The 27491-nt window shown below is 49.6% G+C and overlaps 1 protein-coding gene across 3 annotated transcripts in view; it reads right to left on the bottom strand.

Annotated features, from left to right (window-relative positions):
• SMOX (spermine oxidase) overlaps positions 1-26748 on the bottom strand; it is a 60394-nt gene extending 33646 nt beyond the window's left edge. For 2 of the 3 annotated variants that reach the window (XM_062640117.1, XM_062640119.1), the window contains exon 1: positions 22613-22773. The gene's annotated coding sequence lies outside the window, so the exon portion shown is untranslated. Of the gene's footprint in view, positions 1-22612; positions 22774-26638 lie in introns of those variants that run through there. The other variant, XM_062640118.1, reaches the window with a different exon arrangement.
• Positions 26749-27491: the final 743 nt, after the last annotated feature.

Genomic DNA, 27491 nt, shown 5'->3' with positions numbered 1-27491 from the left:
GAGTGGACAAGGACTTGGGGTGTTGGGTGGAGAGAAGCTCCCCATGAGCCAGCTTCAGTGAGCGCTTGAGCCCAGAAACACCCCGTGTGCTGGATGCACCCCCAGAGCGGGAGCAGCAGCTCAGGGAGGGGATCCTGCCCCTCTGCTGTGCTCTGGGGAGATCCCCCCTGCAGTCCTGATCCAGCTCTGGGGCAGCAGCACAAGAGGGATGTGGAGCTGTTGGAGCGAGGCCAGAGGAGGCCATGGAGATGCTGCGAGGGCTGGAGCAGCTCTGCTCTGGAGCCAGGCTGAGAGAGCTGGGCTGGGGCAGCCTGGACAAGAGAAGGCTCCTGAAGGGGAGACCTGAGAGCAGCTCCAGTGCCTAAAGGGGCTGCAGGAAAGCTGGAGGGGCTTGGGACAAGGGATGTAGGGCCAGGCCAAGGGGAATGGCTTTAACCTGACAGAGGGGAGACTGAGATGAGCTCTTAGGCAGAAGCTCTTCCCTGGGAGGGTGCTGAGGCGCTGGCACAGGGTGCCCAGAGAAGCTGTGGCTGCCCCATCCCTGGCAGTGTTCAAGGCCAGGTTGGACACAGGGGCTTGGAGCAAGCTGCTCTAGTGGAAGGGGTCCCTGCCCGTGGCAGGGGTTGGAGCTGGAGAAGGCTTAAGGTCCCTTCCAACCCAAACCAGGCTGGGATTCTGGGATTCTCTTATTTCATCCACTGCACACATATGAAAGCACTGTCAGTAGAGCCCATATGCAAAAGCTCCACACCAGAAGGGAGATTTACTTAGCAGATGTGAAGACACTCCAGTACTCAGGTCGTTACCTCATTACTCAGTCTGGCACTACTTGTACTAGTGCACGGCTTAATGAGTAACCTTTAGCTGAGCAACTGCAGCAACAACAGTTTCAATCATCATCTCTAATGCACTCTTCTTCTTCAGCTGAGGGAGAAGTGCCTGGGAGGATTAATCACGCTGGAGCAATTTTATCTCCTTTAACACCTTTGCAGGCTTCAGACTCAGGCTGTCCACTGAGCACAGGACAGAGCAGGTCCTATCTCTGAGTAGTTACAGAAGGGAAGAGGAAGGAGATGTCTGTCACCAGTGCCTCCCATTGCTGTGTTTCTCTCCAGCTCCTGGCACAACAAACAAGCATGTTGTAACTTCTCCCTCTTTTCCCTTTTCATCAGCCTTCTCGGAAGCAAGCACATTAATTCTTAGTGTTGTTACTTCAAGATGCTCTTTCCAAGCTCTCCAGGCTGTAAACACATCAAAGGGGAAGATACGTCTCTTCCTATCCTTGTCTACCTCCTTTTTAATCCAGCAGGTTGCACTCCAAAATCCTTTTTAGCATCCCTGTTTCCACCAGCACGGGTTAAGCATGGATGCCCTTTCCACAGAAGGCCGGAGTGTTACTAATGGAACTAAGTGCTCCACGTCAGTCAGCGAGTGAACCAAACCTGCTGTTATAAAGTGCCTTTGTGCAGTAGCTGTGCAAACACCAGCGAGGTTTATGGCATCAGAAGCAGACACACCTCATTTACCCAGCTACATGGAAAGCTGCAGGAGCAGGATAATGGTCTGCAGCCATCTACTACATACCAGGGCCCTTCCCAAGCTCATAAACGTGTCAGTGACAGCACATGCAGCACTGAGATCAAGGTTAACCAGTGCTATGCCTTGTGGGAACTCGCCTTCAGTGGCTGGGATGCCACCTGGAGAGTGGCATTTCATCCTTATCCTCATGTTTAGGCTTTATCCAGCTCAGTGTTTCAGTCTAAATGGGTTTGGCAGCTGGATGTGGGCAACTGGAACATGTCACTGAGCCCCACACCAGTTCTGCTGCCCTCTTTTGCAGGCATGGGCAGGCAGCAGGTCTTGGTGGTGGTGACCTGTTCTGACAGCTCACAGACAGCCCCTGAAATTATCTACCGCATCCTGGTTCAAGGAGGACCATCACCAGCATGGTCTCCATGAATCCAGTGTTTTATAGTACTTAAAATAAGTAAGATAGATCCCAAATCCCTGCTTTTCCCATCAGTGTGATGCCATTTCCTTGCTCCTCATCACCTCTTCATGCTTGACCAGAGGCAGGACCTTTGCCAACACCGCATGGGGACAGGAGAGCCCAAGTGAGCAATTCTCCCTGGACCACAACATGTTTTGAGTGGAGCATCTCCGTCACCTCTGCAGCACCCTCTCTACTGCATCCCACACCACCAGTACAACCCAGTTATCCCCTGTGCCACACCTTGACCCACCAGCCCTGACAACAGAGAGATGACCATGCTCACCTTGCTCATCATGCCCCATCCCTGGCAGTGTTCAAGGCCAGGTTAACAGAGCTTGGAGCAAGCTGCTCTAGTGGAAGGTGTCCCTACCCGTGGCAGGGGGTTGGAACTGGATGAGCTCTAAGGTTCCTTCCTACCCAAACCGGCCTGTGATGTTTTGCCTTGTTACACCCACACCCCTGCACCCCAACATTCAGTTTGCAAGTGATCCATTAACACACCAAGTAGCTCCATAAGCCCCCTCCACATTCCCAAGTCACCAAAAACATGCTAACTGGGAAAAAAATCTGTCCTTTTGGATGTTTATAGAGGAGATTAAAACAAAAACATAACAAGAAAGGGGGGTGCTTTTGATGAGGAAACCACTGCACATTTACGGCAGCGATCCAAGTTGGTTTAATGCCTGCAAACATCCCTCGAGTCAAATGAACTTGTTCAAAGCTGATTCACACCAAGGCTACTTTTTCAACTGGGTAGTTGTTGACAAGTAGAATATATTTAACAAGCCCCAAGCATCTTGGCACAGAGTACAAAGACTTCCTATTCCGAGTGGGGTCTTTTAAAAGCTAACATACGGGTTGAGCAGGTTGTCTGCCACAGGGTACATCCATACAGTGCTTGACACTAACAGAACGCAAGGATATCCAAAAAAGAAAGCAAAGAACATCCTGCCAAGATCACAGGGGATGAATCACCCCATTTCAAACTGATAGAATGCACCATTATGTGGTTTTCAAGTCCTCATCTGAAGGAAACGAAAATGAATCAAAATAATTGGCTGATTCTCAAGTGTGTTCCTCTACCATGACAATCATACAGTCATAGAATGGTTTGGGGTGGAAATGACCTTCTAAGGTCATCTAGTCCAAGCTCCCTGAAAGGAGCAGGGAAAGTCTCTCCCCATCTTTCCTATAGGTCCCTCTGAAGTGCTAAAAGGCCACAATAAGGTCTTATTGGAGGCTTCTCCAGGCTGTCTCCATAGAAGAGGTGCTTCATCCCCCGCATCATTTTTGCGTCCCTCCTCTGGACCCTCTTCAACAGGTCCGTATCTTCCCTGTACTGAAGCAACATCTTTGTCATCCTGCTGGCATACACCTTGGCCAGTGGGTCAGCATCTTGATTTGCAGTGTAAAATTACAGACTAAGATGATTTCCTTCACCTCCAGAAGCTCCCATGGAAGTGCTGGGAGGCAGCCACCATCCCCATGTGATTCCCAGAGGAATGGGCTGAGAATGAAGTCAAAGGCCTTTCACAAACACGCAGCAAGGCCACCCTTGATAAAATCATGGTCAGACTGAGCTTTCGGGATGGTCTTGGAGGCACCAAGTCTCTTCCTTGCCCTTTTTCTTCTGGTCACACAAAGCTGGTTAGTTCTGCTGCTGAGACAATGACCTCCCTGTGCCATGCAGTCTGGGCTATGGAGCTTCTCTTTGCCCACGCAGCTAGTTGAGATCAGACCACTGTCATGTGGTTCATTGTGCCAGAGGCTACAGCATTACACAGGACACAGTTAAAAGGAGTTTCAGAGCAGTGACAAAGAGCAGAGCTTTGGCATGTTCCTTGCACAACAGAGAAGCAAATCCAGTAAATCTGCTGCTCTACACATCCCCTGAAGACAGGATGAGTATACACTGCAGCATCCCCTTTGATTTGGAAGGTTAGCTACAAGACCCACAACATCTACCTACTCCATCACCAGAGGCAGCTTACACTGCCAGAACACTCCTCTAATGCACCAGAAAAAGCTGGAGAGAACAGGGACACCAGGGTGGTATTCACCCTGCTGCAGAGAATGGGATATTCATATCTTAACCCTGGTGACAGAGATTGTGATCCAGCCAAAAGTGCTAACACCTTTGGTTTCCACATCCTGTTGACCATCACAGACTTGAGAATCCAGAGGAGGCCATGGAGGTGCTGCGAGGGCTGGAGCAGCTCTGCTCTGGAGCCAGGCTGAGAGAGCTGGGCTGGGGCAGCCTGGGCAAGAGAAGGCTCCTGAAGGGGAGACCTGAGAGCAGCTCCAGTGCCTAAAGGGGCTGCAGGAAAGCTGGAGAGGGGCTTGGGACAAGGGCCTGTAGGGACACAGGCCAAGGGGAATGGCTTGAACCTGCCCGAGGGGAGGCTGAGATGAGCTCTTAGGCAGGAGCTCTTCCTTCCAATAGCTCAGGCACAGAGCTGTTGCAGACCCAAGGTGGCCTGCTGTCCCACATCTTTGCAAGCTTTCCAAGCTCTGGTTGCCCCCAGGGTGGGAATCTTCCCCTTATTTCCAGCTCCTCGCTCACATTCAGTATTCAGAGATACCTGCTAAGTTTCTCATGAAAGCAAAGCTTTCAGGACTGTAAAAGGAAGGAGATACAGACAGTAAACTATGGGGGGAAAAAAAAAAAGGTTATAAACTGAAAACACCAGCATAATGGCTAGAACAATGCTGCAAACAAGCTTCCTGAAGAACTTGTGTTCTTAGTGCCAAAAAGAGCCGTATCCTGTCCCATCTGCATAACTGGGTGATCTTATCTTCACTACCCTCCTTCTTGCTCCAATTGTTTGGGCAACTTAATGGATAAAAGCAGCTGAATTAAATAGGATCCATGCCCATGTTTGCACAACTCCGAAGACAATCAGGTCTCAGTCAAATAAACACTGGGATCCATATTACATTTGGGAATTCTCTGTGGTTTGGGGTTTTAAATTCACTGCAGCAAGCTTTGGGAGCAAAGTTCCAACAGGCATCTTTTCTTCTCCTCCCATCTTCTGTAATAGGAGGGTGAGACAGGGAATGGATCCACATGCAGAGAGGCTCAGTACTGCTTCCAAGGCAATGTGCACATGAGGAGCATTTCAGGACACACCATATGAGACACGCTAGCCCGAAAGCAATTAGTTTTTCCTCACCACTTCTTAGAAGCCAGACCTAACAAACTGCCCTGAAATAGCAGCACCACTCTCTAAATAGCATCAGTTCTCTCTTTGAAAGCAACACCCATACTGAATCTTTGATTTCAAGCCATGCCCGAGCACTTACCACATCTTTACCATTCAAGCCACGGGGAAAATCCTTAAAGACAACAGAAACATTATTAAGGGATGAGAAGCAGAATTAGGAACACCACATGGATTTACTCCCACAGTCACTGGGTTGGGCTTCAGCCTGGAACAGACTAGACAGGACTCCAGGAAAAGGATATAGGAAGAGTATTAGGTTGCCCAGAAAAGCTGTGGCTGCCCCATCCCTGGCAGTGTTCAAGGCCAGGTTGGACACAGGGGCTTGGAGCAAGCTGCTCTAGTGGAAGGTGTCCCTGCCCGTGGCACAGGGCTGGAGCTGGATGAGCTTCAAGGTTCTATCCAACCCATTCTATGACTCTATGATCCATTCTATGTCTCTCCAGGAGGAGCTGTGTTGAGGGGACTTCTCCTGGGTTCGTGCTTTCCGCATTAAAGACAAACCACATGTTCCAGTCTTAAGGCAGTAGACCCATAACCAGGGCACACTGCCATACACACACCTTTTTCCACCCCACTACACCTCACACGAGAGCCCAAGGCAGGGGAATTCAGCTTGGGAAGCATGTCTTTAGATCTCTATGGAGTCTGGATCATGGTTGGCAGACTGGCTTTCTGAGCCTTTTACCCACCAGAAGCTCTTCTTGAAGGAGACAGATGTTTGCCCCAAGGTGCTTAAGGTATGGTGTTATATATACATTCTCCTAACTGATCACTGTCTGCATTCAGGTCATCTAGAGATACCCAGATGGTATCAGCAACTGCTACAAACAATGTCTTGTACAGGAAGACCCTGTATAGGATACCCTTACATATATATATGTATATATATATATACACACACCCATCTATATATGTATAAAAATACAATACCCCTGCAGTAAGGCAACAGAAGCAATTCATTCTGCTGAGTGATCCTCCTCCTCCTCAGTGCTAGGGACACAGAGGCAGAGAGGAGAACAGAAATAGCTCAGGAAAGATGAAAAAGAGAAGGGTGGGAGAGGATGGAGATGAAAACACCATGGTGACACCTTCAGCTTTGTTTCTCCCTTGTTGCAACCTTCAAAACAAAGCCCAAGGAGCTTTTGTCTGGAGATTCCAGCATAAAACCTCCTCCAGTTGACTTCTTGTGCTTTGAGGTTGCTAAGAACAGCCTGGAGTGCCACAGGACGCATACTACTGATGGACTATCACTTCTGCAAGGTGCCTTTCACTCCTCCTCAATGCAAAACCATCTCTTCTCTGTGACAATCAAGCCATTTTACTGAAACAAAGGGATGTTCACTTTGCATTGCTCCTCTTCAGGAAACTGTGGCTCCAACAGCTTCACAGGATGGAGCTAAAACACTGCTCGGAAAGAGAAAAATTAAATAGCACAGGCTGAAAGGGGGGAAAAAGAGAGAGATTTTAGATCTAAGAGATTTTTCACAAGCAGGAAAACCTGCCATGTGGTAAACAGCAGAAAGGAGGAACTGTGACAGTGGTGATTTATCTGCTCTTCCACAGCCTTCCCATGTGACTGGGGGTAAAAGAATGACAACTCTATCCATAACTCGCTAAAAATACAGCACAATTGTGATGTGCTGCACAAAATGAGCTCCCATCTAAACACATCACGCTTTATCCTTTCAATACTTCAGCTTTGCCATATGTAGAGCAGCATTAGCACCCACCTGTGCCAGAAAAGCAGATTGATTAATGCCCTCAGCTGAAAAGGAGTCAGTGTGAAGTATTAGATACCCACCAGGACTGAGCTCTGGGGAAGAAAGAAGAGATAAGGAAGGAACTCTGAACTCACTGCTTGCATTCATCCTATGCATGCTGAAATCCATAGAGCAAGAAAAATGTCACCTCTAAATATAGCAGACACATCAGTTATTGTATGATGCTTCAAAAGCAACAGAGAGATAAAGTGGAGTTTATAGGACAACCATTTAAACTTAAATGAGAGCAAAGACTCGCTGAGCAAAGTCTTTTCTGAATTCCCTTCCTGTTTGGACAGTTTGATCCACTTCTTTTTTCCCCTGCAAGCACAAGGGTCTGTCCTGCAGTGAATGGAAAGGCTTTTTTCTTTTCTGGGATAACTTCCAGGTTAAAGAGAAAGGATTTACACTTGAATGAAGCATAGGCTGTGTATTTGGACAACGTGTTGTGAAAACTTGGGAAGGAAGCAAAGCCTCCTCCAGTGAAAAAGGGACTCAATTAACATTCTCCAACCAGGCTTCCTAGCGAAAGGACAGGACTTGCTGGGGGACATGTGATGTGAAACTTGTTCTCCTCCTCACAATGGCCCTTTCTGAAACACAGGTCACTGGGTGTTGACAGACACGAGGGTCTTTGCACAGCTTTCCAAAGGGCTGCTTGCCACAGTCAATGCCTTGACTCCAGACAGAAGATGTCAAGTGTAAGGCCTAGGACTTAGGCTCAGGCAACTTAAAACAGTGCTTAAAGACCCTAATGGAGGCATGCGGTGACACATTCATCCTGTGAACACTGTGGATCCATGCTCAGCCACAACCTCAAGATGAATCCTCCCCAAGAGCCAAGAAGCATCACAGACCTCTCCACTTTATCTTAAGCCCCATCTGGTCTGGGGCTTAAAACACATTGTAAAGACACTAATGCCCAACCAAGCAGTGCTCATGGGCTTGATCTGCAGCAGGCAGGGACAAGACCACCACAAGGGTGGTCTTGGTTTTGAAAAGCAATCTCAAGTGCACGTCTAGCTATCACCCACATGGGAGGAGGGAAACAACCTCTTTCCAGCTAAAGGGAAAAAAAGGCCACTGGCAATTTAATGTGTCCTTTTATTTCTGACTTCCCCTATCAACTGCATATGACAGAGCATTCTTCACCCGTTAATACAAGTTCATGTCTAGCCCAACTCAAAGTTGATGATGGATTGACTATGGGAGGTTACTTCAATACACAGCAGATTGAGATGGGAGATAGAAGTATTATCAGTTGCTATTATATATATATATATATATATATATACACATATATTTTGCTACAGCAAGCATGCAAACACCACCTCATTTAACACCTTGGGGAGACCATCTGTAACAGAGCACTCTCTGCATGCCTCAAACTGAAATGTGACCAAGACACACAGCAACAGAAGGGAACACTTACCTGGAGCTACCCACCACCAGCGCCTCAGCTAGGAGGACAGGCTCTGTTTTTAGTGAAACCAAGGACACAGACCCTCTCCAGAGCCTGCCCCAGTAATTTAGACACTGAATGTGAAAGACCCTTTGGAAAAAAAAAACAGGATTTTCCCTGCTGGCCATGCTCTTAGTTCAGGTACTAAATCACGTGTGGGTAAACTATAGAATCAGACTGGTTTGATAGCTTCTCTGGGCACCCTGTGCCAGCGCCTCAGCACCCTCCCAGGGAAGAGCTTCTGCCTAAGAGCTCATCTCAGTCTCCCCTCTGGCAGGTTAAAGCCATTCCCCTTCGCCTGGCCCTACAGGCCCTTGTAATAAGCTATAAAAACTCTTCTGCATTCAACAGCTATTCTCTAGTTCATCTAAAATAAATTGGTGGTTTGGAAGTTTGTCTACACTGAAATGGACCAAACCAGCTCCCCTGCAATCTTTTCTTGTCATCCAATATAAAAGTGATTTAAGGGGTTTTGTTATTCAATCAGATTTTCCATGGGAAAGTCAGCATGCTTTAAATTCACACCCCACTTCACAGTGGAATCAGTTCCTCCCATGGACTCTTAACCCTTGCTGGCCTCAAAATCACAGATGTCAAGACAGAAAGCATCAGAGAATCCTCTAAACTTCCCATATAAATGAGCTGCTCAGTGACAAACACACTTAATAGAGTATACATTTGCTTAAGACACTTAAAGATTAAGAGGTCTACTACCGTCTTTGCTTACTACCAGAGCCAGAGGTTAGATAGCATGACAAGCTGAAGATGCTTTTTAGATGAGGTAAGCAGGCTATAAGTGAAAGACCCAAGAGGCCAAAGGTTGGGCTCAACTTGAGCCTTCTGTCAAACCCCTCCATCAATCCCAAGGGACCCCACACAGCATTTGGAAAGGGTATGTTTCACATAGACACCCATTACCTTGAGCTAAAGATCCCCTTGGCAGAGGCAGCTTTTGTACCCAGCAATGTCCCTTGCTGATACCTTCTCCTGAGAATATAATGGGTGGGGACAAGTCATAAACTGTGGATTTGAGCACATGGCTGTCAATAACAAGCTGGCTGATGGGAAAATATAAACACCCATCCGCAAGAGTCTGACTTGGTTTTCATTAGGTCTTTGGAAAGAGTCAGTCCCCTCCAAATGTTTTAAGATGGGTAAATGCAGTAACTGCATCTTCCCAGGAAAGAAAGGGGAGGACGTTTCAATAGTCATAGAATGGTTTGGGCGGGAAAGGACCTGAAGATCATCCAGTTCCAAACAGCTTCTTCCTTCCATGTACAGAACTGGTCACACCAAGCCCTGTGCAAGCTTTCTGATCCTGTCCACTGGGCATCTTCACTCTACTGGAAACAAGCTTTAAGATTAGGAACCTACTGCAAAATCCAGGTGTAACACACACAGGATGTCCCTCTCTGCTGTATCATAGAATGGCTTGGGTTGGAAGGGAGCTTAAAGCTCATCCACTTCCAATCCCCTGCCATGGGCAGGAACACTTTCTACTAGAGCAGCTTGCTCCAAGCCCCTGTGTCCAGCCTGGCCTTGAACACTGCCAGGGATGGAGCATTTACCACTTCTCTGAGCAACCTGTTCCAGTGCCTCAGCACCCTCACAGGGAAGAACCTCTGCCTTATATCGAACCTGAATTTCCCCTGTTTAAGTTTAAACCCATCATCCCTTGTCCTATCACTATAGTCCCATGCTAGATTGAAAACCAGGGATAAAGTTATCCTGCATGTTCTATTAAAAGACACCTCTGAAAGATTTAACCACTAGAAAAACTACTTGTAAAAGTGGAATTGCCTGGCTAACACAGGCAAAGCCTGAAAGTGCTGCAGCGCCCTGCTCTGGGACTCACGTATTAGTGTAAATGCTGCAGACACCGACCCTCAGCCTCAGAAAGTTCCTGAAGTGATGAGGACACAGCACCCTATTTACACCACTGCTCCACTGCACATCATCTGTGTCCATTTGTCACCAAGCACATCTTCCCCTCCCTGCTCCAAAGCAGATTAAGCTTAATCTACTTATGTAGTTGTGAAGCGTACTGCCTATTATCCACTTAGACAGCTAACAAGATCTGAGTAACAGCACGTAGGCACCGATAACCACTGCCTGATACCTGGTACAGATTAGACACGTTCTTTATCTTCCAGCCCTTGCAGAAGAAGGGGTTGGGATTCGTTCAAAGGCTGCTCAGAAGGCTGGATCCAGGTAATTGTTTAATATTGTTTGGGACCCATAAACACATCACGTTTGTTTCCTCTTGATCTCCTGGCGCTGTCCTATCGCAACCGTCCCGTTATGAAACTCCTGATAGACCTGGTGTGCACTGAAACCCTCAGTGGGGACAGGGGCAGCTCCCATCACCTTTCAGACCCCTTCTAGCTTCCAGATCCTATGGAACAATAAAGGATGCATGTATCAGCAGGAAATGGAACGTATGCCTGCCCAGAAGTGATAAGGCTATTCAGAAATGCAATCTTTATTAGCTCTGACACTGTTCCACATCACATTCCTATAAGATCCAGCTATGAAAACAAACTAGATGTAATCAGCATCAAGTGGCTGCTTGACAACATAGTTCCTGGAGCATATTATCAAGGGTTTCTTATCTAACTGGGAGAGCACTGAAAGCGGGCGCAGCCAGGCAGGAGAGCTGTGCAATATTTCCATTACCAGTATGGATGACAGACTGGAATGTATGGCCAGGAATCCATCAGATGATTCAGCTGGGAGGATCTGCAGTGTTATGGTATTCAGGTTTACATTTCCAAATGATTTTGATACACTGATTCAACATCAACATGAGGGAATAGTTAAGAAAGAGAAGTCACAGGTACAAGTGCAAAAATGGGGAGCAATTTCCTATAGGGACTCCAGAAAAAGCTCTGACATTTTAGAGGGTCAAGGTATAATTGGAGGTTCAATATCCCACAGCTGCATAAAGGCAAACTCAGCCTGCAGGGATGATCCATGGGGAGTTTAGCTCTTCTGAGTTGAACACTGAGGCTTTAGCATCTGTTTTAAGCACACACTGCTTAAAAACAAGCTAATGGCCATCAGTGTGGCTGGAAAGAGCAAGAGTCCATGGGTTTATCAATACACTGGGCTATACTGAGAAGGACAAGAGCCAAGAGCTTAGGGAAGTGGCTCCTCTTCTTAGCACCAAGGAGGTTATATCTGGAGCACCATCCAGTTTAACTGCACTCCCAAGAACACACTGACAACTGGACAGAGTTCAGTGGAGCACTACTAAGGTGGTCTGGTCACTGGAATACATGATGGAAGAGAATGAGGGAATGGGGTTTCTGTAACTTTGAGAAGAAGTAGAGGCTAGTGGAGGATTTAATTCCTGTTTTCAACTACCTAACTGTAGCGTTACAGAGAAGATGGAGCCAGACTCTTCTCAGTGAACAGGAAGAGAAGGGCAGAAGCACTAGGCTTAATTGACAGCAAGGGAAACGCTTATCATAGAATGGTTTGTGTGAGAAAGGAGCATAAAGCTCATCCAGTCCCAACCCCTGCCACGGGCAGGGACACCTTTCACTAGAGCAGCTTGCTCCAAGCCCCTGTGTCCAACCTGGCCTTGAACACTGCCAGGGATGGGGCAGCCACAGCTTCTCTGGGCACCTCAGCACCCTCACAGGGAAGAGCTTCTTGCTTTACATCTAACCTCAATCTCCCCTCTTTCAGCTTAAAATCACACAAGAGGATAATATTCCTCACGGTGAGAGCACCAAGCATGGCATAAACCTGCCACACTGCCTGGAAAAGGTCTGAAACATGATCAGAAGCATTCATAAGAAACCTACCCTTGATTCTGGCCCTGCTTAGAGCAGGAGGTCAAACGAGAGCGCCAGATATCCTATGCAAACCATATTACTCCTCAGTTCTAAGAGACTGTTATCTAGAAAAACTGAGGAAGGGATTTTGCCCAGTAACCTACAGCACTCTATACCTGTTCAGTGATAACAAGAACTTTAGACTCAAAAGCTGCCAACAGAATACTTTCCGCATGACTAGAGATCCCTGCAGCTGGAATTAAGGGAGAAAAAATGCAAGCAACACTAAAGCTTTCACTGCCATTTGAAACAAGAGAAACTAGAGATTCACATCACACAAGTTATCACACAAAAGCTCTGCAAGGAAACTGTGAGGAATTCAAAGGAGATACATGCTGATAGTTCAAACACAATCCAGACTGCTCCTCCCACCACAGTAAACAGGAGTCGATGCCAAGAGGTGTTTCAAACCTGTCCAGGCCAGCCTTCATTTTGATGCTAGCTTCTCCAGTTGTCACAGGACAAAGGCTCTCTGTATGCAGACATGCCTTTCACACACACTTCCCACTCTCTCCCACTGAAAGAGTGTAAGAGGTGTTAACAGATCTGCAGGAAATGCCTGTAACAACACAGACAAGTGGGTAGTGTCCCGTCCCCCCTCCCCGCCCCAAGATAAAGTGATGTACTTAAATACAGTCCAAATTAAACTTTCCCCAAGCATACTGTAAAATGACCCATCTAAAACCTGCCAACACAGAAAACAAGGTATGAGAAGGTCAGTGAATGCAAACTGTGGTGCTTTGTGCAACATGGACACCTATCCACCTGGCAGCAGCAGTACCCAAATTCACTGCCCCCACAGACCAGCAGCACTCAGACCTGTCCCTATTACTCCACAGCCATTTGGGATAATCTTCCTGAAGTTACAACAATCACCTTCAAGCAAATGGTCAAATGCTCTTCTAATGCTGGCTGGGTTCTTACCCAGTTTGCTTCAGCATGTAATGTTTCTAATGCTTATCTGCTGCATTTTCTACCCTGTTTCATGTTTAAACGCTACCTCTCCTCCCAGAATCAGCTTCACCAGCTTCAGAAATGCAGGAATAACTGTATCCTTCACAAAAACCAATAGTAGTACGTACAAATCAGATGCACAGAGCATACCCAGTGCAGGGAGGTGGAAGGTCACTTGTGAACTACAGCTGGAAGGTCAGCTCAGGAAAGCGTAACTGCCCAAGCAGGTCCTGGGGAAAGCCTTGGTGAGAGCAGCTGGCAAAGACCTTCACCTTGTTCTGTTCTGGAACAGCCTGTGAAGATCCATAACACATCCCTGTGGGAAAGGGCACTTGAAGAGCTCATACCTTGTTTTTCTAGGGGGTAAAGAGACAAAGCCTCAATGAAACCTGCCATGACAAACACACTGTGCTGCTGTAGGAAGAAAAGACGTGGATCCATCATACCCCAAAGTCAGTCATACAATTGTGTCTGAGAGCTCAGTAGAGGAAGGTACTAGATGGAGCACTGCAGGCAAGTCTGGGGCTCTGCAGCTCAAGAGAGCCCTGAGGAGAAGGACTTGGGGGTGCTGGGTGAAGAGAAGCTCCCCATGACCCGGCTTCAGTGAGCACTTGAGCCCAGAACCACCCCGTGTGCTGGGTGCACCCCCAGAGCGTGAGCAGCAGCTCAGGGAGGGGATCCTGCCCCTCTGCTGTGCTCTGGGGAGATCCCCCCCTGCAGCCCTGATCCAGCTCTGGGGCAGCAGCACAAGAGGGATGTGGAGCTGCTGGAGCAAGGCCAGAGGAGGCCATGGAGATGCTGCGAGGGCTGGAGCAGCTCTGCTCTGGAGCCAGGCTGAGAGAGCTGGGCTGGGGCAGCCTGGACAAGAGAAAGCTCCTGAAGGGGAGACCTTAGAGCAGCTCCAGTGCCTAAAGGGGCTGCAGGAAAGCTGGAGAGGGGCTTGGGACAAGGGCCTGTAGGGACAGGCCAAGGGGAATGGCTTGAGCCTGCCAGAGGGGAGACTGAGATGAGCTCTTAGGCAGAAGCTCTTCCCTGGGAGGGTGCTGAGGCGCTGGCACAGGGTGCCCAGAGAAGCTGTGGCTGCCCCATCCCTGGCAGTGTTCAAGGCCAGGTTGGACACAGGGGCTTGGAGCAAGCTGCTCCAGTGGAAGGGGTCCCTGCCCGTGGCAGGGGTTGGAGCTGGAGGAGCTTTAAGCTCCTTTGCAACACAACCCAGGCTGGGATTCTATCAAAGACGGGGCCCAAGCATTCCCAAAGTCTGCTGCAGGGCACTGAACCGCACTCTCTGTACAGTAAGAAAAGGACAAGGGGTCAGCAATTTTCAACTGCAGCACAAAAATGGAAGTCAGAAACTAGGAAAATCCTGGCAATGGTTAAGAACAATAAAGGACTTCACAGGATCATCCACGGAGGATGGGGAAAATCCATCACTGGAGGCTTTTAACAACTGTACTGGGCAAATACCTGCTGGGAAAGGTTAGATAGAGCTGACCCAGTCTTGGGGCAGGAGGTCTGATTAGACAATTTACGAAGGACCCTTCTGGCCTTACTTGTAGCAGCAACGTGACACAGAACATCTCAGGAGCAGCCCCAGAGCACAGAAGCTTCCCTAGTACTTCTGTAACCTGCCAGCGCAATGCTGTAAGATCCATCCACATAGAGATGACACAACCAACCAGCCTGGCAAAACAGGAGCTCCCCAGCACGGCTTCCCACTGGGATAGTCCCTCTCACGTCCCACAGCACAGGGATGGTTGTTAACAGGAGCCCACCTGCACTTTTACTCCCATTTTACCTCCTTCACATCTCACCCTGCAGCCACTCTCTCTTTTCTTCTCTTCAGGCCTTTCTTCTGCTCCTGCCTGGAACATTTCCATGTGTAAGATCTTCAGAAGTGGATCCCTTTCATGTTTTGGGGAAGCCCTGAGCAAAACGTCTGTGCTTCTCTAACAACAAAGCTCGCAAATCCAGACTCCCACCTCCCCTCCAGCACTGCCTGGCCCTCTGCTCCACCAGGAGCCTGGTGTGGGAAACCCCACCTCCATAAAGCCTTCATGCAGAAAAGCCAAGTTAGCATCGACCAAGACCTGCAGCCTCTCCAAGCGCTTCCCATCACCTTGCCCAGCTGCTGAGAGCAAAGCTGACTTTATGCAGTGCTTTCATCAAAACTTGGAACACCTTCCTAACAATCCCTATCCCCCAGGGAGCCCGCCACACTCCCAAATCCCACACCAAGGGGATCAGGGAATAAAAAGGATAATGACCCAGTGCTTAGCTCTGAAGGCCAGGGTCACATTCAGCCCTTTGTCAAGTTCTCTTTCAAGTCCAAACAGAGGCACCAGATACTATTGTATAACTGGAGCAATGGTGTGACTATAAAGGGGACATTTGATTTAGCTACTACACATCTAGTCTACTACAGTATTGGAAGCTTTGTGCTTCTATAAGCATTAAGGGTACACAGTGTTCTGCAAGTTCAGACCATCCAAGTGGCAGAGCGTAAACTGCAAGCCTCAAATACTAACCTTTATCTCTGGGTTAACACTTGACCTATCAGCTTCAGCAGCAAAGGGGTGTTAGGAGCTTCTGCTTCCTTGTGTGCCCCCCCACAGTTCCTCCTGGCTCATCCTTGTAAATCTCCTTGCTCTCAGTTACATCTGTCCATGGAATGCATTGATTCTATGGAAGCACACAGTGAGCAAGGTGACAGAAGTGCTCCAAGGCAGAAACACTCACTCATGTGTGTATGTCTGTGTGGCTTTTTAAGTACACATCTAGAGGCATAGTTTTGTAATCCCAGGAAACTTAGATCCAAGATCACACTGTCCTTAAGGAGGACAGCCCCGGCTGTGTGGGGAGTGCTGACAGCAGCAGCCACGGGACCAGCCAGGGCTTGGATCCAACTGAAAAATAACCCTAGGAAAACAAGTCATAATGTGCTGCCAGGAGTGTGGGCTGCCTGATCAAGATCGCTCACCCGCACTCACACCACAGCATACATGAGAACAGGACAAACCTTCTCACCAGGAGCCTAAGTCACCAGTAAGGCTATGCCCCGATGCGGGTGAGGAGTTAATGCAAGAGAGGAAACAGCAGTCGGAGATAGGATGGAACAGGGAAAATATCTCACAGTTTCACTGCTGAAGCCAGTGCCTTGTAAAGAGATGCTCCTTCCAGTGCCCCAGGCTTTCCAAAAGGATCTAGGACTTTCAGGAGTTCAACCAAAGGCTTACCAGACAGGCTAATGATGCACATCTGCCTGGCAGCCATAGAATCCCAGCCTGGTCTGGGTTGGAAGGGACCTTAAAGCTCACCCAGTCCCAACTCGTGCCACGGGCAGGGACACCTTCCACTAGAGCAGCTTGTTCCAAGCCCCTGTGTCCAGCCTGGCCTTGAACACTGCCAGGGATGGGGCAGCCACAGCTTCTCTGGGCACCCTGTGCCAGCACCTCAGCACCCTCCCAGGGAAGAGCTTCTGCCCAAGAGCTCATCTCAGTCTCCCCTCTGGCAGGTTCAAGCCATTCCCCTTGGCCTGGCCCTACAGGCCCTTGTCCAAAGCCCCTCTCCAGCTTTCCTGCAGCCCCTTTACGCACTGAAGCTGCTCTAAGGTCTCCCCTTCAGGAGCTTTCCCTTCCCCAGGCTGAACCAGCCCAGCTCTCTCCCTGTCAGTGCTCTGGGATCACAACTGCGACCGATTCCAAAAGAGAAAATCCTGTCGGAAGAAGACTGCAGATCAAAGCAGGAGGTTACACCTACATCCTGGAACACACATGCCCATGGGACAGAAGAACTTTGAATTCAGCTTCAGACTAAATGCATGTCTGTCCAACAGAAACTTTGGGTTAACGTGCTCCAATTCTGTGTAATCTCTTTGGGAGAAAAAAACATTCCCCATCTGCCCTTGAAAATCAATCAATTGAATAGCGGTCTTATAAAGGCAAAGAAACTCCCTTCTTATGCAATTCCCAGTTTAGGGGTGGGCCAGGACTACCTGCTTAGCTTAGTGCAAGGTATTTTCTGGATCCATTAACTACAAGGTAGCTCAGGTAGGTACTTCAGAGCAGAAATGATCCAAATCAAAGTGGTTTTCTTCCCCTCTCTCCTCAGTGTGCAAAGATCATCATATCCTGTCCAATACTTCAGTCATTCCAAGCATGCCACAACCTACACTGTGAAATGCCACCCAGCTAAACCTAGAGGAGGCACTGCAGAAGAAGCTGGCATTATGCAGAGTAATGAATGATGAAGAAATGAATAACTCTCCATTCTTCAGAAGTTACCCACCTCCATTTAGTTCTCTGCCAGGAAAACAAATACTGTCTTAATGCTTTAAAAGGTAGTTCCTGCCTTTGAACTCAGGAGGTACAACCCGATTTTAATGACATTTTTAAGCCATTATAAAGTCTTTACAGCCCTTTAAACAGAAAGAAATGCAAGTGACCTACCCCCTAAGCTTTATTGTCTTTTTTTATGTCAGTTCAAGTCTCTCATAGCTGAGAATCTGCCTCTCTTACTGCAACCTCTATGCTGTCACTGGTCTGCTACAGGGACCTCCAGCTCTCTCCCCCTCCATCCCTTTGCATCAGGACATAAACGTGGGCTCAGAGGACGATGTGGAAAAGAGCTCTGAAGAGGAATATGTCACACCCAAAGCCCTGTGTAAATCACTACTCCGGGGCTGCAAATCTGTTTCCCTCAGGCCCTGCGAGCTCCAGCCACCACCAATAGTTTGGAGCTATTTGAGAGCACTAACAATAGCTGTCTTGTTTTACTGAGACTTAAAGCACGGCCTCTTAGCAGAGAACTACCCTGAAATAGCTCAGGGATCAAACTCCAGTGTGAGCAGCAGGGAGGGGCTTTTTGACCCCTCTTGCACTACATTTCTGCTGAGGAGCTTAACTCACCGCCTTGAGAGCAGCCCAGGAGTTCCCTCAGTGCCAAATCCATCCTGACAGCCTCCTGTTCCTGGGCCCAGGATGCCACAGAACAGAAACTCCAGTGGCCACAAGGACAAAACACATAAATTGCACTTAAAAGCAAGGACATGGTTAAAACTCACCAAAGCAACACCATGTTTTAGAAATCTATTGCACTTGAAGATCTCCAGAGGGAAAGGTCAGCAACGTATTCCAGTGCCCAAAGGGACTATAAGAAACCTGGAGAGGGGCTTGGGACAAGGGCCTGTAGGGACAGGCCAAGGGGAATGGCTTGAACCTGCCAGAGGGGAGACTGAGATGAGCTCTTAGGCAGAAGCTCTTCCCTGGGAGGGTGCTGAGGCACTGGCACAGGGTGCCCAGAGAAGCTGTGGCTGCCCCATCCCTGGCAGTGTTCAAGGCCAGGTTGGACACAGGGGCTTGGAGCAAGCTGCTCTAGTGGAAGGGGTCCCTGCCTGTGGCAGGGGATGGAGCTGGAGGAGCTTTAAGCTCCCTTCCAACCCAACCCTCTCTGGGATTGCAGGATATACAGTGCACCTCCCAAAGCAAAGTCTGTGTCACGCTGCTGTCAGGCTCAGCCTGTGAACAGGTTGTTACAAAAGCCCTGAAGAAACCACTGCCACAGCAACGGAGGAGATCCTAGTTGTACGTGCCAAGCTTAACCTCACGAGGCTTTATTACAGACTCTAAGAGGTACAGGGAGGAGCTGAACCCCACAAGCTCCCCGAAACATGTTCAGAGCTGTACACGGACACCAACACAGGACCTCAAACTCGGGTTCTTACAAAGCCACTCTCCAGAGCATCACATGGAACTACCGCACCACAGCAACACGCTCTTCAGGTGCCACGATGCACCTCAACTGGAGTCTATGCAAGTGCCATAATGCACTCTAACTGGAATCACCACAATGATTTTATTTTCCAAGTAGTTCATATTCCCACCCATACTATTTCTGGAATCTTTTGTTACAATAAAAAGAAACCACGGAAATATCAGATTTAAAAAACAAGCAAAGATTTGGAACCAATTTCCATGGCGACTACTCTAAACTCAAGCGGTGTTACTACGCATACATGTGCCCTCTACACAGAGCAGGCTACACTTGGACACATCAAGAACTGGTGAGAATGGGACACATCATCAAGGTAGCTGAAAGTGTTCCATGTTCCTTCAACAGGAACACTGCGAGGATGATAACATGGTTTGGAAACACGTTAAACATGCAGTTGTTAAACTATGTGCTTCTTATGAGTCCATAACACACGGGATCAGTTGCATTTATTAGTATTTTATATGGCTATGCTGCTATTCCCTCATCACAGACCTGGTAGCATACTTGGTGCGCAAGAGGAACTGAACCCCAGCTTCTACCAGCTAGGATACAGCACCTGGTTCACTGCTGTGGTGGGATACTGCCCCTCTCCCACATCACTGATATGCTATAGATTCATTTTTCCACCCAAGCAGAGCAGGAGAGACCCTTAAGCCAGAGGTTTAGACTCTGCCTTGAGAAGAGTTCAAACCCACTCTTCACCCACTTCACTTCCAAGGGGTAACCTTTATACCCCTTTATCATTTACCAACCTAACACAACGCTTTGGCTCACCAACAGAGCTAAAAAGAATCAGTTATTTAGTTTCCATAGACTTGGCTTCATTAACTTCTGGAGAGGACTAATGTTTGTGGCCACTGGGAAAGGGTATTTCTACATTTTTCCATTTTCTGGTCTCTTAATTATGGTTCCTGAGAGAAGGAGACAGCAGTTTGCTTTGTGAAATACAACTGTATTTTACTGTTTGTCAAAGGCACAGAGAAAATAGCTTCTTTTTTACATAACCCAGTCATACAAAGTAAGTAAATCCACATACTTCAGAAGCCAGCATGGCCATTCTCCTCAGACCCTCATTTAGGCCAGCAGGAAATTAGTTGGAGAATCTCAAATTTCATTAAAAGAGCTTATTTTTCTGTGGGATGACAGTCACAGAAAACACGAAGCAATGGAACTAGGGCTGAGGCAGCTACACTTTGAGAGTCACAGACTGGTTGAGGTTGGAAGGGACCTTAAACCTCATCCAGTTCCAACCCCTGCCACAGGCAGGGACCCCTTCCACTAGAGCAGCTTGCTCCAAGCCCCTGTGTCCAACCTGGCCTTGAACACTGCCAGGGATGGGGCAGCCACAGCTTCTCTGGGCACCCTGTGCCAGCGCCTCAGCACCCTCCCAGGGAAGAGCTTCTGCCTAAGAGCTCATCTCAGTCTCCCCTCTGGCAGGGTAGAAACCCCTTCTGTAGCAGGAACACACTATCTGCAGGAACACTCCTCCAAGGTTCTGAGGTCGAGCAGGAGACCACTACCTTTTGAGGATGGAGGATTGTGAAAGACCCAACTGATACTGCTTGCCTATGTGGAGACCTGTAAAAGAGCACCATCACACCTTTTAGACCAAAGGGTCCCATAGGGAGCCCCTAAAGCATTAAGCTCCTGTTTGTGAGGAATGTTAGTGATTTGACAGAGCTTTCCCAACTCCACCTTAACCCCTCCATCCCCACGAACTCAGTTGCGATTCCCCCACCCCAGGAAAAGGCTGTGTTTCAAAGACACCACAGTCGTGACAGCAACTGAGCACATTTTGGTGTGAGAGACACAACAGAGCCTTCAAGGGAAAACCTGAGAGGGTAACGCATGAGTGCCTTCAGCAACAGCAGAGATGAGGAGAGGGGATCCCAGGACACGAGCGCTGTGTTTGTGGTGTTCCAACCCACTCTGCTGGTTCAAGAAAGGGTGGCACAAAGCAGTACAGCTGCTCCAAAGGACTGAGAAGGATAAGCAGCAACAGGGCCATCAGCCAGCATTTTCAGGACTCAAACACCCAGACCTCTCTGCCTAACTCCACATACAGCTTGGCCACTACACCAGCCAGATGTTCCTCTAAACCTAAAGTTACCCAGTTAAACATCTGAGCAGCAGTGCAACGATTTGGATGCAGGAACTGAGTCAGACCCAAGAGTGCTGGTGTTTTGCCAGCTCAGTAGCCATCCAAATCAGTTTCCCAGTCCAGCTACCCACTCCATGACCGGGGTACAAGGGAAAGGCAGAACTGGGTGGTTTAGAGGCAAAGCCAGCTGAAACTACAGACCTTGCTACTCACTGCAGTGCACCGTACATCTGTTCCACAGCAGTGCCATAAAAGATTAGTAAGTGCTAGGCTAACCTGGAAAGGGAAAAGGAGCTCGGAGAGAATGTTATCACTAAGTCAATAAAACAACAGTTGTTACAGGCTGAAAACACACAGCATTCTTGCACAACATGCAGAAAACACTCCTAGGCTGATTCCTCATCCTCCGCTAAACCTGTCTGGTAACTGGGAACAGGACCCTGCTGTAGAGGCTAAAGGAAAAGTGGATCAACAGGGTGAGCTGAGGACAGAGCTCCGGGCTCCATTGTGCAGGATCGCAGCGTGGACGCGCATCAGCTTATACATACGGTTTCACTTTCATGTAAAGCTCGTGTTTACATCTGATGTACAGGGCAATTACAGCTGGTCCCAGCCATGGATTGGAGACAGCACGCCTATACACCCCGCAAAGGATATTTAGGGGCGGTCAGAGAGTAAGGAACCTGTGGATCAGCTGTATTCCTATGGCTGAGGATACCGGAAAGCTTCAGCTTGAGGTCAGGCTTGGTAACCGGCAATTGGTTCTTGTGCGTTTGGCTACCCCAGATCTAATCCCTCACCCACTGCAGGGGTTTTAAAGGCAATTCTAGAGGAGTCAATGGAAGCACGGGATGGGGCTGAGCTGCCGAAGCCCCCGGGACTGTAACAGCTTGATATAAACAAGCAGCACCAACACCCGAACCACCCGCGCGGCATCCTGCCTCCCGGACCAGGTTAGGGGGACTTTTCCCTACTTAAACCTTCCTTCTTGACGGCATCGCCTGCAAACGCTGAGGCGGTACGCTGATAGAAACACCTGGGAGGACGGGAAAGCACAACCCAGAGCAGCCGCACACATCACCCTGCACCGAGGTGCTGTCCTTATCCCCCCAAAACCACCGTTAGGGACGGCTAACCCCATCCTCCCGCTGCCCGCCTGAGCTCGCCATGGGTTCATCGGAGCCGAGCAAGGAGGTTTAGCGCGGATCTGAGGTGATTGATGAAAGCGGGGGCACGGCACGGGGCACAAACACCCCCCCATGGCGCCCGCCCGCTCCTCCCCGCAGGGCAGGAGCCCTCCTCGGCCGTGCCCTGAGCTGGAGCCGAGCTGCCCGCCGGCCTCTCCATGCTGGCGGGGGGCCGGGGCGCGGCAGGTGCCGCTGAGGAGAGGCGGCGAGGAGCCGAGGGGAGCCCTCGCTGTGCCCGCCCATGGAAGGGAGAGCCCCGGCAGCGGGGCCGCCGCGTCCCGTCCGTCCGTCCGTCCGCTCCCCCCCCGCCCGCCCCGTACCTCTCTCTGCGGTGGCCGGAGGGGACGGGGTCTGGCCGCCCGCCCGGCTCGCCTCAGCGCCTCGCTGCCCTCCCTCCCTCCCTGAGCGGCTCCCGGCGCGGCTGCGGCGGCTGCTGGCACTGCGGGGACAGAACCAGCGCCGGCCTGTTTTCCAGCCGCCTCCCCTTCGGCCCGCCCCGGCTCCGCCTCAAGGATCCCCCCGCCTCCTCCTCCTCCTCCTCCTGCGGCCGCTTCGGGCCTGCGGGGTTGGCGGAGCGCCTGCCCCCGGAGCTGCCGGGGCCTGCCCGGGCAAGGGGTGGCCACGGTGGGCCCCGAGGCGGCGGAGGCCCCGGGCCGGGGGTGAAGCCTCGGCAGGGCCTTTAGGCCAGGCCTGGTAGGGGAAGGCAATGGGGATGTCAGGGTTAGCCCGCAGCGCCCCTCGGACGTACGTAACACCTGGTGATGGGGAATAGATACTGATAAATGAGTTAAATACTAATGAACAAGTACTGATAAATATAAATAAATGCTAATAAGTAAATTAAATACTAGTAGATGGTAATAAATTCGATTAAATACAAATGAATACTGACTAAATGCTGAGAAATTGATTAAATACTGGTAAGTTACCAATATAATAATACTAACAAATACCAATGGTACTAAATGGTACTAATAAACACCAATAAATACTGATAACACAAATAAATACTAATATATTAAATGCTAATAAAGGCTGATGATACTAAGAAGTAAGTACTAATATATTACATTAAATACTAATAAATACTAAGAAAGAAATCAAATTGGAGAGGGTCTTGGGACAAGGGCCTGTAGGGCCAGGCCAAGGGGAATGGCTTGAACCTGCCAGAGGGGAGACTGAGATGAGCTCTTAGGCAGAAGCTCTTCCCTGGGAGGGTGCTGAGGCGCTGGCACAGGGTGCCCAGAGAAGCTGTGGCTGCCCCATCCCTGGCAGTGTTCAAGGCCAGGTTGGACACAGGGGCTTGGAGCAAGCTGCTCTAGTGGAAGGGGTCCCTGCCCGTGGCAGTGGTTGGGACTTGAAGAGCTTCAATGTCCCTTCCAACACAAACCACTGTGTTCCTATGAAATACGTCTGGGTTCTGAGCCTTTGGCAATGAAGGCCTCTCCCAAAGGCAGGGAAAAGCAAAACCAGAACTCGTTACAAGCTGCTAGACAGCGTTCAGAGCCCTAAAGCAGAGGGAACAGGTTCTGCTTCTCAATTTGATGCCTTTCCCCCAGCTGCAGGGTAAAAGTCTTGTCCAAGCAGCAGCCCCATGAGCAGTGTGCTTTATTAACTGTATACTCTTTCCAAACCAAGGTTTGCGACAAGGAAGGAGCAACGTAAAACACACAGGATGAGGATCCACTCCAAACCACTGGGATGTGTCCCCCAGCCTTCCCACTCAACGCCGGCTGGAATTGCTTTTGCATGTCTGGAGAAAAGACTGAGCCTTTCATGGGAATAACTGGTGCCTGTACATTGCCTTCAAGTGCTTTCAGGTTACACAGCCCATGCTCAGCTGCATGCCCGAGGTTCTCACCTGCACGGCTGGGGTGAGGCTGCTGAGCCAGCCAAAACATCTGGAGACAAGAGTGAGAACAACATGGGGAGGGAGGGTGGGTTTCCCCACGTCAAGCAGGTGCTAAATAATAACTGTGCAGACTTTTCAGATATACCGTGTGCAGGCTGCTTTCTTCCAGACTTTCTGGCTGCCCTTTCCTGCTGGATTCAATACCTGAAAAGCACCTCAGAGTATGCAGATGATGAAGCCATAGTAGGGTTTATGTCCAGCTGTGGGGGCAACAGCACAAGAGGGACGTGGAGCTGTTGGAGCGAGGCCAGAGGAGGCCATGGAGATGCTGCGAGGGCTGGAGCAGCTCTGCTCTGGAGCCAGGCTGAGAGAGCTGGGCTGGGGCAGCCTGGACAAGAGAATGCTCCTGAAGGGGAGACCTGAGAGCAGCTCCAGTGCCTAAAGGGGCTGCAGGAAAGCTGGAGAGGGGCTTGGGCCAAGGGCCTGTAGGGCCAGGCCAAGGGGAATGGCTTGAACCTGACAGAGGGGAGACTGAGATGAGCTCTTAGGCAGAAGCTCTTCCCTGGGAGGGTGCTGAGGCGCTGGCACAGGGTGCCCAGAGAAGCTGTGGCTGCCCCATCCCTGGCAGTGTTCAAGGGCAGGTTGGACACAGGGGCTTGGAGCAAGCTGCTCTAGTGGAAGGGGTCCCTGCCCGTGGCAGGGGTTGGAATTGGATCAGCTTTAAGCTCCCTTCCAACAAAACCACTGTGTTTGAAACGTGGTTCCCAGTCCTGCACGCCCTAAGGATGGCTCTTCCCATCCGGCATGCTGCAGGATCCAGCCAGCAGTGCTGGGCCAGACTGGGCATGGTGAGGTGCCAACAGGGAAGAAGCAGCAGCACTGCCCTGTCACACATACCCCACAGTCTTAGCTCACAGTCTCCACCAAGCCTACAGATGGAAGCAGAGCTTTGCAAACTAAAGGACTTTAGGGAAAAGAGCCATATCCCTTGTAAACCAGCTATATCTGGAAAGAGAGGAGTTGGCATTGAGGTTGGTTATGTTGGCTGGGATGAGCAGCCATTCCCACCGGACCGGACAGAGTCTGAGATGCTGAGGAAATAGGTTCAGTTTGATGGTGCAGCTTGAAAGTACCTATCTGGAGGGGATGGACGGGAATCTGTGATTTCCTGCCTGTATTCCTCAGCATCTCACAGGGCAATACCTGCCCCCGGGGCTGCCTCTAATCAAGGCCATATCTGTCCGTAGCCAAAGAGGAGCCACGGTGAATTACAGACTGGTGCTCCCTGTTCCCACAGAGAAGCTGACCCATGAGAGATGCTAGTCATGCAGCAGCTGGGAAAGCTGGAGAGCCAATTCCTACTGAATGGCACTTCTATTTCCTCCGTAGCAAATAACCGTGCTCCAGGACTGCGCTAACTCCTTGCTTGCTTGGCTGCAGTTTGAAGGGTTTGAACTAAATCTAGAAAGCTCTGAGTAACTGGGGTCCCCTGGGCTCTACCCTCTTTCTGCAGTTTAAATTTGGCAACAGAGCCTAGCCAGCCCAAAGGCATCCTTGCAAGGCATTTGGAGGCTACATAGAAATGCAATTACCTGTGGGAGAATAAAGCTGAAATGTATCACAAGCACATGTTTAATGCAGTGTTCAGTGCATTAAGAAAGAGGAAATGACAGGTAAGGCTGATGTGGGTGCCAGACTTGGAGAGTGGTTGCAAGGAAATGCAGTTAAATCCTAAAATGAGCACTTTTTGTGCCTCTGACGCTTGTTTTGTTGGCTCGTGGTCCGTGAAGAGCTGGCCTTCACGGTGAATAGAGCATCTTCCTGGGAAGAAGCCATGAATGACAGGTTTATGAATGAAACATAAAGTGAATGATAAAAGTCCAGAGGGCATAACGTAAAAGCTGGGGGGAAGATGTCCTTGTGCAGCCCACTTGAGAAGATTGCCATGAGCTGCAAGGCAGAGATGCAGCCAGCATGAAGAAAAAGGGTATCATTGCTTGAACATCTCTTTCTGAAGGGGCTGCTGTGTTTATTGCACTACAGCAAGATCTCCCAGGGCCAGACAGAAATAGCTCACACACATTCAAGTGGGGAAGGGGGGCTAGTAAACAGGTCAGGAGAGCTCATGGTGGGCACAAGGAGGGCAGAAGGGTACAATCACACTGTATTAAGCTGTACTTATGGGTTGGGGGGCTTGCCAAGGGGATATGTTGGATGGCTTGATCCTTCTTTCTGCCAAGCAAAATAATGATTTAAAGCCATTAAGCGACTGTCCTCTAGATTCCTAATGACCAATATAATGCCCCCTTCCTAGGAGTGTCAGACAAGATGAGGATCAACCCTGGCATGAAGGGGTTTTTATAGGAAAATAAAGATCCAGCTGCCTGGAAAAGAGAGCAGGAATGGGAATGAAAACCAGGCAGCGTGCAGTGCCCCTCCATGCTCCAAAACACCCTATTCCTGACATCCAGTACCAAAAGGCTTTGCCTCTTACCGTTCTCATGCAGCGGTTTTCATCCTCAGAGTTAAAAACCCTGGTAAAAGAGCACTGTGATCCACGTGAAGTCAGCACTCCTTCAGTGCAGAGCCATCTGATCCAAGCTGCAGGGTGAGCTGTGCTTTACAGACTGCCCGCTCCTGCTCAGGTTCGGAGCTGGCGTTAGCAGTGTGTCTGCAGCCAAAAGGCCTCTTTGAATGTCAGAAGTCTGGCACACGCTCAGAGCTTTGGGGGATCTGCTCACACAATGGTATCTAGCAGGACCCGTGTTAAGGTAAAATTGAAACCAGAAGCAAACACAAGCTATGAAGCTTAGTAGAAGGGTTTTCACTGAATCCCAGCCTGGTTTGTGTTGGAAGGGAGCTTAAAGCTCCTCCAGTTCCAACCCCTGCCACGGGCAGGGACCCCTTCCACTAGAGCAGCTTGCTCCAAGCCCCTGTGTCCAACCTGGCCTTGAACACTGCCAGGGATGGGGCAGCCACAGCTTCTCTGGGCACCCTGTGCCAGCGCCTCAGCACCCTCCCAGGGAAGAGCTTCTGCCTAAGAGCTCATCTCAGTCTCCCCTCTGGCAGGTTCAAGCCATTCCCCTTGGCCTGTCCCTCCAGGCCCTTGTCCCAAGCCCCTCTCCAGCTTTCCTGCAGCCCCTTTAGGCACTGGAGCTGCTCTAAGATCTCCCCTGATTTTCTAACCCAGGAATCACTACCATAAGGGCACCCGGGTGCTGATTTTGGCTCCTGCTCTGGGCTGGGTGACACACGATGCCAGAGCCACTCATGTTACCCCAAGCAGTACACTAAGTACAGTTTGGGAATACCAGTGTCAAGTCATTCCATCCCAACAGCTTCAGACA

The sequence above is a fragment of the Pezoporus occidentalis genome, unplaced genomic scaffold (genome assembly GCF_034315485.1).
Source record: "Pezoporus occidentalis ecotype Australia unplaced genomic scaffold, CSIRO_AGI_Poc_V1 ctg63, whole genome shotgun sequence".
Classification (NCBI taxonomy): domain Eukaryota; kingdom Metazoa; phylum Chordata; class Aves; order Psittaciformes; family Psittacidae; genus Pezoporus; species Pezoporus occidentalis.
Note: the sequence above shows the minus strand (reverse complement) of the source record. Positions and strands in the feature narration are given on the sequence as shown.